Below are 12,551 nucleotides of genomic sequence, written 5' to 3'. Positions count from 1 at the left end.
GCTACATTTCAGTTTTGGGTGTGGCTGCAGTGTACAAAGGGGGTCAGATGACCTAGAAAGATACAATGGCAGCATCTCCTGAAATTTAGGGAACTGCTATTTTGGGACCTGAAAATGTGTTTGCGTCATTACCTCCGGAATGACAAGGGGAACATTTTCTTACTCTGCCGTGAAGTTAACTGGGCAACCGGTTGGGAGATTTTTAGGCGACAACCCCGAAACAGGAAAATGCTTGTAAATGTGCCAAGTGGCACCTTCTGGTGCACTTTCCTCATGCAACAAGAAGTGGCGCTGAATTTGAAGGAGGGAGGGCCTCATTTGCTGATTTTGTCACAGGATAAGAGCTATGGAGTGCTTCCTTTCCCTCCTATGTACAGTGCGGTGGCAGGAGTGATGCCCTGCACGCTACGTAACATACTGCCCTCTCTCTCCCCTATGGCAGTATGTTATGCCCCTCTAGTGAGTGATTCGGAGAGGTTTCACGCCCGAAATCTCGTCCGATTCAAAGGGCAAGTAGCCCTACACGTGCGGGAGCTCGAGGACTTGCTACAAATGCGACCGGCACACGAAACGGAGCCTGAAACAGTAAATTACAGCCTGCTGTGTATTTTTGCAGGTTTAGGGTTTTGGCCCTGAACGGACCCTAATACCCCCAGGAGGTTCGGGGACGCGAGGGGACCGCTGTACAGGTGATCTGGCGCATTGTCGGGGCTGAAAACAGAGAATTCAGCGTGCTGCAGATTCTCGCCAGGTTTTGCAACGTGCCCGTATGCGTCGGGAGAGTCAGTCAATGCGTGGGAATACTCACTGTGAAGGGTCCTAGTACAGTTATGTTGCCGAAATCGGGCCGGAATAGTTGAAATTCAGCCAAGCTTGTGCGGTGCAGCTTGTAGGGAACCACAACGTTTATTCCCTCTTTTAAACAATAAAGAAATACCGAAAGGGGCGCTTAAGTTAGGGGCCAATCTGGTGTTGGTCTACTCATACAGGTGCAATCTAGCAGCCTGTATCCCTCTCCCCTTTGTTGTGTTTTGAAAGTACAGGTAAAGTGGGCGACAAATTAAATGGGTGAAAGCAAATAAGGTTTAAGTCTAAAGTCTACCGCCCTTTTTGAAAGTACAGGCCGGTTTCATGGTTCCATCCCCGGGATTAAATCACTTTTTTCCATAGAAGTGAGCCTTGGTCAGTTTGGGCTTGTAGACACAGGGGATCATAGACCAGACACAGGGAATTGCAATTATGGCTAACAGACCAGATGATGTGACTGAAGAGGTTTCCTCTTCACAGGGTCAACGGACACATGAAGTGGATGAGTCTTCAAGACCAACACAGACGGATGATGATATATTTAGGACCCAGTTGGCTATTGCTGTGGCTATGTTCACACACGTAATGCAGAACCCGAGGTTTTTAGCCTTTCTGTAAGCTCCTCTTCCGTCTCAGCAAGTTGGGTCACTGGATCATATTCAAAAGCCTGTTAAGGCTCAAGCACAGGTGATTCATACTGCAGAGTCAATGGAAACACCTGTACACTTGACGGAGAATATGCGGTCTCCACAACCTGTGCCTAAGGTACAAGAACAGGTGGCTGAGATGCCAGTCTTTCAAGCTGTACCAGTTCAGCCAGCCACTTTTCAGCAGCCTATAGCTGGTTCTAATGGGTAGGGAAGCAACCTACAGGTTATGCAACAAGTCTTCCCACCACCTTCAGTACATCCTGGCTATTTTGGAGGTGGATCGGTATTCCAGAGCATGGCTGGTCATGCACCTGGAAATCAATTTTACACGCCAGGAACAGTGTTCGGGGGTGCTCAAACGATGATGCCTAACCCCATGTATGGTGTCACGGGCATGCTACCAGGGTTTCAAAGCACTCAAGGCCAATTTGGGATGCCACAGGCAAATTTTGGTATGGCTGGAATTATAAATCAGCAGCCAAATATGACATTTCCAGGTCAACTTAATTGCGGTCAGGGAACATTGATGAACCCTAAGAGCGTTCCCATGTTTCAGTCACTTCCATATGACAACTTAACGCCGCTGGAGAGGCCAAGTCCGTACAAAGAAGGTGGCAAAGGTGTGACATTCACGACCTTTATAGGGTTTGATGACAGGAAGAAGGCTCTCTCATTCCTCCAGCAGTTTGACAAGGCCTATGCAGGGGGAAATTTTATAGAGGCTTCAAAGGTCCGCAAGGCAGCCACTTTCTTGATAGGGAATGCGGGACAATGGTAGACAACTTTATTGCTTCAAGGGCAAGCTCAGTCCACATGGATTTATTTCAAGCAGATTTTTGCAGCAGCATGGTTATCTGATGATTTTGAAGCAGATGTCATGACAGAATGGCACCAGCTTAATGCTGCCACTTGCAAGAATGTGGATTATTACAATCGGAAGTTTTGGAAAGCTCTACTTCTAGTAACTTCCTATAGGTTTGTGCCATTGACAGAACAAATTGAAAAATACTGTTGTGGCCTACCCAGAGGATTGAGAAAGTACTGCACGAAGACCAAAGACACTACTTTGACGCAGCTCATCGACGTAGCAAACACTGGCAATGGTTTGCTCAAGCGAGAAGATCACAAAAAGATCACTGTACAGAGCAGGGGAAAGACTCACATTCTGGATGTAAAGCTTAAAGTGGAGTCTATTCCCACTGTATCAGCTTCTGCTATTACTTTTGTAATGAAAAAGCATCTTTCTGTGTACTTGGTTTTTGCACGTGAAGTGTCAGATTGTGATGAATCAAATTTATCTGTGCTAGATAAAGAAAGGTCAATGTTTTTACAACAGTATAGTGATTGTTTTTCCGATTCATTACCGTCTCAATTACCGCCAGAGAGACCCGAGGACCATGCGATAGATTTGGTGCCAGGCAGTAGCCCACCCAATAAGCCTCTGTACAGGGTTAGTGCGGCTCAGTAGAAAGAGATAATGGGCCAAGTACAGGAGCTGTTAGAAAAGGGGCTGATTCAGCCCAATTCATCTCCATCTGTTCTCCAGTGTTGGTGGTGCAGAAAAAGGATGGCTCATGGCGTATGTGCATCGACTACCGTGCACTGAACAAGAATACCATCAAGAATAGGTTCCCTATACCTAGAATTGATGATATTCTGGACAAATTAGAACGAGCAGCTATGTTTAGCAGGACATATCTAAAGAGTGGGTACCATCAGATCCGCATTAGATCATAGGATGTGCACAAGACTGCTTTTAGAACGATGTTTGGCCTTTACGAATTTTTAGTGATGCCCTTTGGTCTCACAAATGCTCCTGCTACGTTCAATAGGATGATGGACAGAATTTTCCGTCCACACCAGCAGTTTGTTGGTACATTCTTTGATGACATGATAGTCTACTCAAAGAATGAAGAGGAGCATAGGCATCACTTGGCCACTGTGTTCAAAGAGCTACGCAGTCATAGGTTGCTCATCAATGCAAAGAAAAGTGAATTTTTTCTGGAAGAGATTCACTTTCTGGGACACATTGTCTCAAAGGATGTGTTAGAATGGATCCTGCAAAAGTTGAAGCGATAAAGTCATGGCCAGATTTGAAGACGGTGCACGATGTCCGAAGTTTCTTGGGACTATGCTCCTATTACAGAAGGTTTATCCGAAATTTCGCTGAGATTGCTTCACCTTTACATGCTCTTTAAAAGAAGGCAGTCACCTTTAGATGGACACAAAAAGAGATTTCAGCTTTTAATCTCTTAAAGGAAAAGATGACTTCGGATCCAGTCATTGTGTTGCCAGATCTTAGGAAGTCATTTGTGGTCCAGTGTGATGCCTGCGGTAGTAGCATTGGTGCAGTGCTAATGCAAGATGGCAGGGTAGTAGCCTATGAGAGCAGAATTTTGCAAGGGCCAGAAAAGACTATGCAAGTCTATGAGAAAGAGTTACTGGCTGTGATTCATGCGCTCTTAAGTTGGAAACACTACCTGCTAGGTGCAGATTTCGTTGTCCAAACGGACCATCAGACCTTGCGATACTTCTTGACACAAACAAAGTTATCTGAAAAGCATATGCGATGGGCAAATATCTTGTCTATGTTCCATTTTCATATTGTGCATGTGGAAGGCAAGAAGAACGTTGTGGTTGATGCCTTGTCAAGGAAGCCACAAATTTCAGCTGTGTCAATTCCTTATCATCGTGAACTTGATGATATGAGAGAACAGTATCCAAATGATGATGATTTTGCAAGGGTCTTCGAGCAGCTAATGGATGGACAACGTCATGAACACCATCTTCTCAAAGATGGGTTCATGATGATGCATGGCAGATTGTGTGTCACAAAGCCATTGCGACGCAAAGTTATGGAAGAGAGTCTTGTCCCACCGTATGCAGGGCATCGTGGTATCGATGCTACTGTTAAAGCAGTTGAGACATTCTTCTATTGGCCTACATTGAGAAGAGATGTGGATGCCTTTGTGCGAGAATGCCTAATTTGCCATAAGGTCAAGTTTGACAGGCAAAAGGCAGTAGGGTTATTGCAACCACTACCTATTCCAGATAAACCATGGGAAAGTATTGCTATGGATTTTATCTTTGATCTTCCGAGAACGCAGAGAGGAAACGATTGTATTTGGACCATCATTTGCAGATTCAGCAAGCAGGCTCATTTTATTCCTGTCAGGAAGAAGATAAAACCAGATCAGATGGCACGCTTGTTTATGAGCAATATTTGTCAAGTATCATGGCATGCCACGGTCGATTGTTAGCGACCGTGATCCACGCATGACAAGTTTGTTCTCGAGAGGCTTGTTTGAGAATATGGGCACAACGCTCAAATTCACTTCGTCATTTCATCCTCAGACAGATAGGCAGTCAAAAGAGGCAAATTCTACTGTCCTAGATCTGCTGAAGTGTTATGTGTCAGAGCATAAAGGAAAGTGGGAGCAGTATTTGCCATTGGTGGAGTATGCATACAATAATACAGTGCATTCATCAACTGGCAAGGCACCTTTTGAGATAGTTGAAGGTGGCAAGAAAGTTCCTCCCATACTGCATACAAAGGACAAGATATTTGAAGCAGATAAGTATGTTCAGGACATGGATGAAATGTACGAGAAGGTCAAAGTGGCCTTACAAAAGACTTAGGCAAAGCAAAAGAAAGCAGCTGATCGTCACCGTCGTGAAGTGGTATTATCACTTGGTGATTGGGTGCTTCTACGCTTTGAAAAGGCAAGGTTAAAGAAGATGAAGGGCAAGGAAAGATTGTTTCCAAAGCTTAGCATGCGTTACTATGGGCCTTTTCAAGTGTGCGACATAATCAGTGATGTTGCATATAGGTTGAAATTGCCTGACAGTTGGAAGATTCACAATGCGTTTCATGTGAGTCTTCTCAGACCCTATGTGGGTGATGTGCCAAAAGATATGCCAACTGAAGATCAGCCGGAAGTCGAGGAATTTGACGAGATCTTGGTCCCGGAACAGATTTTGGCACATAAAGAAAGAAAAGTGAAAGGCAAGGTTGCTAGGCGTTACTTGGTAAAGTTCAGCAACTATCCACCGATGGATGCTAAGTGGATGGAAGAAGGTGAACTTGCAGAGTCAACTGTGTTATCACTTTACCTTGAAGCCTTCGATTTGCAACCTACCTTGACCCCTTGAGTTTCAAAGCTACATGGATTGTCACTGTGACAATGGCTTCTGAAAGAAATGATGTACATGGTATTTAAAGTGAGCTCAAATGAAATACCTGTTACATGAATGTTAGAGCTGTACAGATTGTCAGTTTGGCAATTGCTCTTATGGAATGTCCAAAAGTGTGCTTAGTGTGCTCAAAGCATTGGCACAGTGCGAAGCTACCACTATGTCATTGGGATAGGGTTCACACGCAGGCAATACATGTGTCGACGAGGTGTTGAATACACCAGGGTCGACAATGAGCATGTATGTGTCGTACATATGTCGACAGGTGTTGAATACATCAGTGTTGACTGTGAGCATGTACGACAGATGCAAACGAGGACGTTTGAGATTTCAAGAGGGGGGTATGTCACGAGCGTGTGACTACTATCTATCCTTTTTGTTGATTTCTTTCTTATTATTTATTTACTTTCACTTTTTGGAAACACCCCTCGGGAAATCTAACTGCCCTGCATTGCATAGCTAGTGTGGAACTGTCCAGAGGGAGTCCAGGCCTGAGTGCAAGAGAGCACTAAGGTTGGACAAAGACTATGGTTAGCCAAAGTAGGGTCATTGACTAGCCAAAGTAGAATCCTTTGCTACATAGGCTACATTTCAGTTTTTGATGTGGCTGCAGTGTACAAAGGGGGTCAGATGAAAGTGGGCGACAAATTAAATGGGTGAAAGCAAATAAGGTTTAAGTCTCAAGTCTATGGCCCTTTTTGAAAGTACAGGCCGGTTTCACCGTCTCTGTCTCATACTCATAACTCGTCGTGTCGCCCTCATCTTTTATTGCCATAGGACGAGAACTGCTCTCCTTGGTCTTCAAATCAAGCACAATTTGTCTGCCTTTCTCTTTGTCAGGCAAAGTGAATACTTTGCTCTCCTTTGTTCCTATCGCCAAAAGCCATGGCCTACCCAAAATAATTGGATAAGCATTTCCCTACCTTCATCACAAAAAAATCGATCAGGCACTCTATGCCCATCACCTTGACCTTTACATCGTGCGCCACACCCAGATACCTGGCTTTGGTATGGTTGGCCATCCTCATGCGCACATTTGACATGACTACTGCCTTGACTCCCGTCTCTTTCATGGCTGCTTCCGTCATGACACAAACCTGCGCTCCACTGTCTATGTAGGCCTGTACCTGCATTCTCTTCTCTATAATCGCATCCACAAGTGGAAGAACATCAATGGGGCTACCTACCCTCAAAGCCATGTTTTGACTGCTTGTACATTTCCCTTAGCTCTTGGCAGCCTAGTGCTAACACTTGTAGACCACTGCCTTCTTAACTTTGGATTTAAGGCTAACAGCTGACCAAAAGTAATGTTTGCTTTTTGATTTTGAACGTCACTCACCAGATTGTTCTCGGGATAGCCACGTCCTAGTTGGAAATCCGCTTGCTTGATTTTGCGACGCCTCCTTCTTTGGCTAGGCTCGGGCTGCTCTCTACCTTCGTACACTTTCTCTTTGCCTTTGCGAGCTCTAGTTTCCCGCTCTGTCTCTGTCTCCCTCTCAACTCTTGCTCTCTAGACTCTTATTGGCTAAAACTTCGACATCCTGCTTATCCACCCCTATGATATTCACTCTTGTGACCTCACCTCCGTTTTGCGGAGCCGGCTGCACAGGATTCTCCACCGCTTGCTCTCTTGGACCATTGTATTGTCCTTGCCCTCGACCTCTACTGAAAAGCGGATAGATACCTCCTCTTTCCCTCTGTGGTTGAGGACAATCGGGTGCATAGTGCCTTTCTTCTCCGCAATTATAACACCTACTTGGCAGTGGCCTTGCTCTGCCCCTTGCCCCTCTTGGTTGTCCTCTATCCATGACACTGAGCCCCAACTCCTGCATTTGCTTGGACAAATCTTGCACCGTGTGTACCCAATTTTGCGGCACAACAGCTACACCTCGATTTCTGTGATTATCTTCGTGTATAGCCTCTCTCTGACTCTGCGGTTGAACATGGGCCATCGTCTCATAGCCTGACACGCCCTGCTCTATCTTCTTCTTTATCTTTCTGCTCTTCGACCGTGCAATGGCTACCGCACCATTGTAATTCTCTGGGCTCTCGAAATTGACTTTTTCTCTCACCTTGGGATGTAGACACGCCATGAACTTGTCTAGCTTGAAATAGTCTCCATTAGCCAACTGCATGGCTGTCGCTAGCTCTGCCCAACACTCTTCAAAATGACCCAAAAACAGATTGAACTCTTCACTTACATCTTGCTTAAGCGTCTTCAGCTTTGCATCCATCTCGACTGGGGAAGTCTGCTTGCGAAAGTCGTGAAGAAACCTCGCCCGTAGAGCCGGCCATGCTTGCTTCGGCTCACCTTCTAACGCTTCGTACCATGCTTTAGCTCTACCACGCATCACCAAAGGAAAAGTCTGCATTTTGCTATCCTCGTTCAACATTCGCAACGATAGCATATACAGCTCGAAATCCGACATCCACTCGCCAGGGCTCTCTTCGCCTGTGAAAATCGGTCCATAGCTTCTAGTTGCCATGACTTTCAACGCGAAAAACCCCTTCTTTTCGATTAACTAAGAGCAATCAGCATGCTCCTCAGTGGGGGCAACAGAAGTTGGAGAGGGGGAATGGGGGAACACACCCGGCACAAAGACAAGGGCCTCTCTATAGCTCAGGGTATCCACAACACCCCTATCCTCTCAGAAAACCCTCCAAAGAAACACTTTACACTAGTAGACCACCGTCTGCTCAATTTCCACTGCTCACACACTCCTCAAACCACCACACAAGGTACACCTGCTACCACTGCCCGTCTCCACCCTTACACACACACACAGCCACTCAATCTCACTCTCACTCAAAACACCGTCGGTCCCGGGGGGCACACACTTCCACACAGCCGGCACCGAGGGGAAACATGAAAGCAGGAGAAAGAGAAGGGGGGAAGGGGAAACAACAGCAAGGGGAGGCAACTGTGGCTTTGATTGCACTTCAAAGAACATGTACACTGACTTCTACTGCCATCACCATGGCCATTTTCAAGCAAAAGTTACCAAGGGGCTAGCTTGCTAGAGAACTCCACTTTGCAGGCTTCAAACGGCATCAAAAAGCCAGGAAAAAAGCCCCTAATTTGATCCAATTTTGACTTTTATAGGGGGGGGGCTTTAATTTGGGAATTTACACTTTAATTGGTCCACCTGGCACCTTGAATTGGCATTTTTGGGAAAGGGGCACCGCTTTGCTCTATCTGCTCTTTTCTCTCGCTTTTGCTCTTGGGGGGGGGGGGGCATTAGCGATGTCGCTATTGCCCCTAGGCTTTTTTCATTTTTTATTTTTATCTTTCATTTTTATCTTTCATTTTTTAACCCTTGGGGAAATTTGGCTTGCACTGCTCCTCTTTTGACTCTTTGACCACCTCTATCCGGCTCATCCCTGCCTTCTCTCTCCCTATTTCTCTCTCCTCATCTTGGTCCCAACCTCCCGCCTTGCCTTTGCTTGGCTGACCATCATCCTGCTCTCTTGGCAGCCCTTTGGGCTCTCTCCTCTTGGAACTTATCCCCTTGCACTCAACTTTTGGCTCGGGCCCCCGACTGGCTACACCCTCTCTCTATCTCACATGGGACTGCTCTCTATCTCAAGTCAGGGAGGCATTAGCGATGTCGCTAATGCCCTCCCCCCTTGACTTCAAACGATGGGGCCTCTAAGGGCCGCGGGAACGGGCCCCCGTCGGGTGCGGCCACGTCATCAACAGGCAATGGTCTCCGCCGCCGACCGTCTCTCCTCACGCTTCACGTTTCACGCGAGCACGCCACCGCGCCGCTCTGCCTGGCCAAAAACCACACGCAGCGCCCGCCAGGGTCGTCAACACAACGCCGCCAGTGAGCGCCATGGCCTCGACCTTGTTGGGAGCCTCCTCTCTCCCTCTTGTGTACTCCCAATAGTGGTCACGCCCCATTATATATAGCATGCTAATTCCCACTTTGCCCTTGCATATGGGGCTTATGCCGGCCACGTGGCAACTGCCCATCGACTGCCCACTGAACCCCCTTTTTTTTCTCCTTTTCTTTGGACAAAACCTTATTCTCCTGACACCTTTAACCTCCTGCAACTCCTCGCTCGGACATCCGGTACTCTTGTTGCAAAGCTCGTCCGATGAAGTCGGCTCTTGACTTTAAACTTCCCCGTGCTTACCGCATTTTAATCTTTTGGGGCCCCCTTTCCGAGGCGACCAAAACTCTAAAAAATCATCTTCACCCGCTTCACCCCCAATAGCTTCAGGCTTCCCCAAGCTATAGCTTGGCGCTCGAGGCTTAGAATCACATGCGGTCAATCTCGACTAACTCCACATAGTGCACACCATCCACGAGACACTTGGCGTGCTCCAGAAAACACCAGATGGCGCATCCTCTGATGCTGACAAATGGACTCAGACTTGACCCCCGACAAAACTTCTATTGGCCATAACTTGCTATCCAAAGCTCCGATTCGCATTCCGAAAAGATAGGGATGCTTCACAGCTCGAGCACTATATCTGTATATATCGACATCAGCCTGGGCCACCTATCCCCAATTGCATTGTCTGTCGGAGGTCTGCTACACACTCCAACTTTAAACTTCAGTATCTTGCACATTGGGACTCCGTTCGACAAGCCGTTTGGACCCACTTCTAGAGCACACTGAGCACTACCTTCCAAAGCACTGAGTTGGCATTTCGGACACCTCCAACTACTATCCCATCTGGACCATCCCGCAGCACTTTTTGGCCTAAAAAACCGTTGCAGACATACTTCACCGCTATCCTTTGACTGCCTAGGGCCTTGGCACCTGCCCTAGCCTTCTGCACTTTACTCTTCTACTGCCTCTGCCTGGCATAGACCATCTCTTGGCCTCGTCCAACTTTGGCTGCACCAACGTCCTTTGGATTGTATGAGTTTTTGGCTATACTGTTTGACCTTACCAATGCTCTTACAACATTGAATAGGATGATGGACAAGTTTTTTAAAGAGGATAGGAAGTATGTTGGCAAATTCTTTGATAATGTCATTCTTTTCTCCAAGTCCCAAGGCCTAGCAATGAGAGCATCTAGCATAGGTATTTCAAGCATTCTAAGAGTATAGGCTCGTCATCAATGGAAAGACGAGAGGTGCATGAGGTGAGGAGCTTCTTGGGGCTATGTTCCTATTATTGACGGTTTATTGGAATCTTTGTTGAGACGGTTCATCGTTGCATGCCCTTATGAAGAAAGGGTTGCATTCATTTGGGGAGTTACTCAAAATTTAAATAACAGCGTTTGAACTTTGAGTGGCTAAGGTAGAAGCTAACCACATGACGTGTTTTGATTTTTCCACATCTTCAAAAGTAATTTGAGGTGCATTGCGATGCATGTGGTAGCAGTGTTGATGCAGGACGGCCACATGGTAGCTTATGGGAGTTGTCTACTTCTAAAGGGTTGCATAAATTTACGAGGAGGAGCTTTTCGTAGAGATTATTAATGCTTTGAGTCTTGGAAGCGTTATTTCTCGGTGCAGGTTTTACAGTGCACACTGACCATCAGAGTTCCAGATATTTTTGTGTCACTGTTGGGCAAATTCTTGTTTGCATTTACCAGATTGTCTATGTCATGGTTGCTAATTTGTGTAGGAGACTGGACATATTAAATTGTGGTAGATTCTTGTTGCTAATCTGTGTAGGAGACCAAACTTATTAATTGTGGTAGATTCTTGATTTTCTGCTCCCTGTTGAGGACTCGATGTCATAGTTACCCGGAACAAGAAATCGGGACGCGGAACAGGGAACGGCAATAGGCATGAAAGGCCATTCCCTGTTACGGATACTCACGTTTGAAACATGGAACGAGGATTCGGAACGGAAAGTTGGAATGGGTAATAGAGACCTGAAAATGGACTTCCCTTGTAACTATGCTTGATGTAGCTTTATTTGGACGTATGCACACAAAATCTCCTAGAGAGCCATAGCAGTTCTGAATGTTTTGATAAACATCAATATTATAATGTAGTTATATGTTGCACAAGCCTTCTTTGTTGTCAGAATTCATAGGAGGTCATCTAGATTGTTTGGAAGCATGGCTGTAAAAGTGGGGGTTTCATTTCAATCTTTTTGCAAAGATAGATTATGTAATGGAAATGGCCTATGAACTTTGAGGATAGCGGAATTAGGAGAATTAGAGTGAGCATTTTTGTGAGACTACTTTGAGAACATAGAGGGTGAACTTAATTAGCGGTAGTAACCGATTTATGTGGAGCCGGTCCTCCCTCCAATATGCTATTGTATTATAGATTCTCCCATCAAGAGAGACTTGGAAAAATACAATCTTTGTGTTCCTTGTGACCTAGGTGGGGGGACTTGATAAATGCATAAACAATTAATTTAATTAACTAAATATCATTGGACACCTTGGGAGGCCAACCAATAGGCTTTAGGCACACTATGAGGGCAACATGAAGAGGAGCTTGACAAGTGTCCTATTTGCTTTCTTTGTACCAAGCTTGCCTTGTGTGAGGGGGTGCGTGTTCTCTCTCTAGCTCCTACAAAGAGGGCCCGTCCCCTCATGAGTAGGGATGTGCATTGACTTTTTGAACACCTTAACCCCTCAAGCACCTTAGTCATGGAGCACCTTAGCACCTTAGTCATTAAGCACCTCAAGCACCATAGTTAGCAAGCACGACAAGCACCTCAAACATCTTAGTCAGCAAGCACGACAAGTGAAACCGGTCCGTGGGGCAGTAGGCGTTGGCTTTCACCCGAAATTCTTTACTTTAGACATAAACACAGAGCACTTTGCAAAGAGAACCTGCGACGGGAATTAACACTTGAATACACACACGGCTCGGAAGTTAGAATGCCCCGAGCATACGCTGACTACTTGAAGGCCCCAAAATTGGCGCCCCTTTCGGTATTTCTTTATTCTTTGAGAGGGAAAATTACAAAGTA

General features: G+C 46.0%; 1 protein-coding gene across 2 annotated transcripts in view; it reads left to right on the top strand.

Moving 5' to 3' along the window:
- Positions 1-12,551, top strand: part of LOC147431361 (mannosyl-oligosaccharide glucosidase GCS1-like) — a 108,297-nt gene that overhangs the window by 73,115 nt on the left and 22,631 nt on the right. The gene's annotated exons all lie outside the window — the stretch shown is intronic.

This window comes from Adiantum capillus-veneris, chromosome 21 (assembly GCF_014529385.1).
Source record: "Adiantum capillus-veneris isolate H3 chromosome 21, ASM1452938v2, whole genome shotgun sequence".
NCBI classification, from domain to species: domain Eukaryota; kingdom Viridiplantae; phylum Streptophyta; class Polypodiopsida; order Polypodiales; family Pteridaceae; genus Adiantum; species Adiantum capillus-veneris.
Note: the sequence above shows the minus strand (reverse complement) of the source record. Positions and strands in the feature narration are given on the sequence as shown.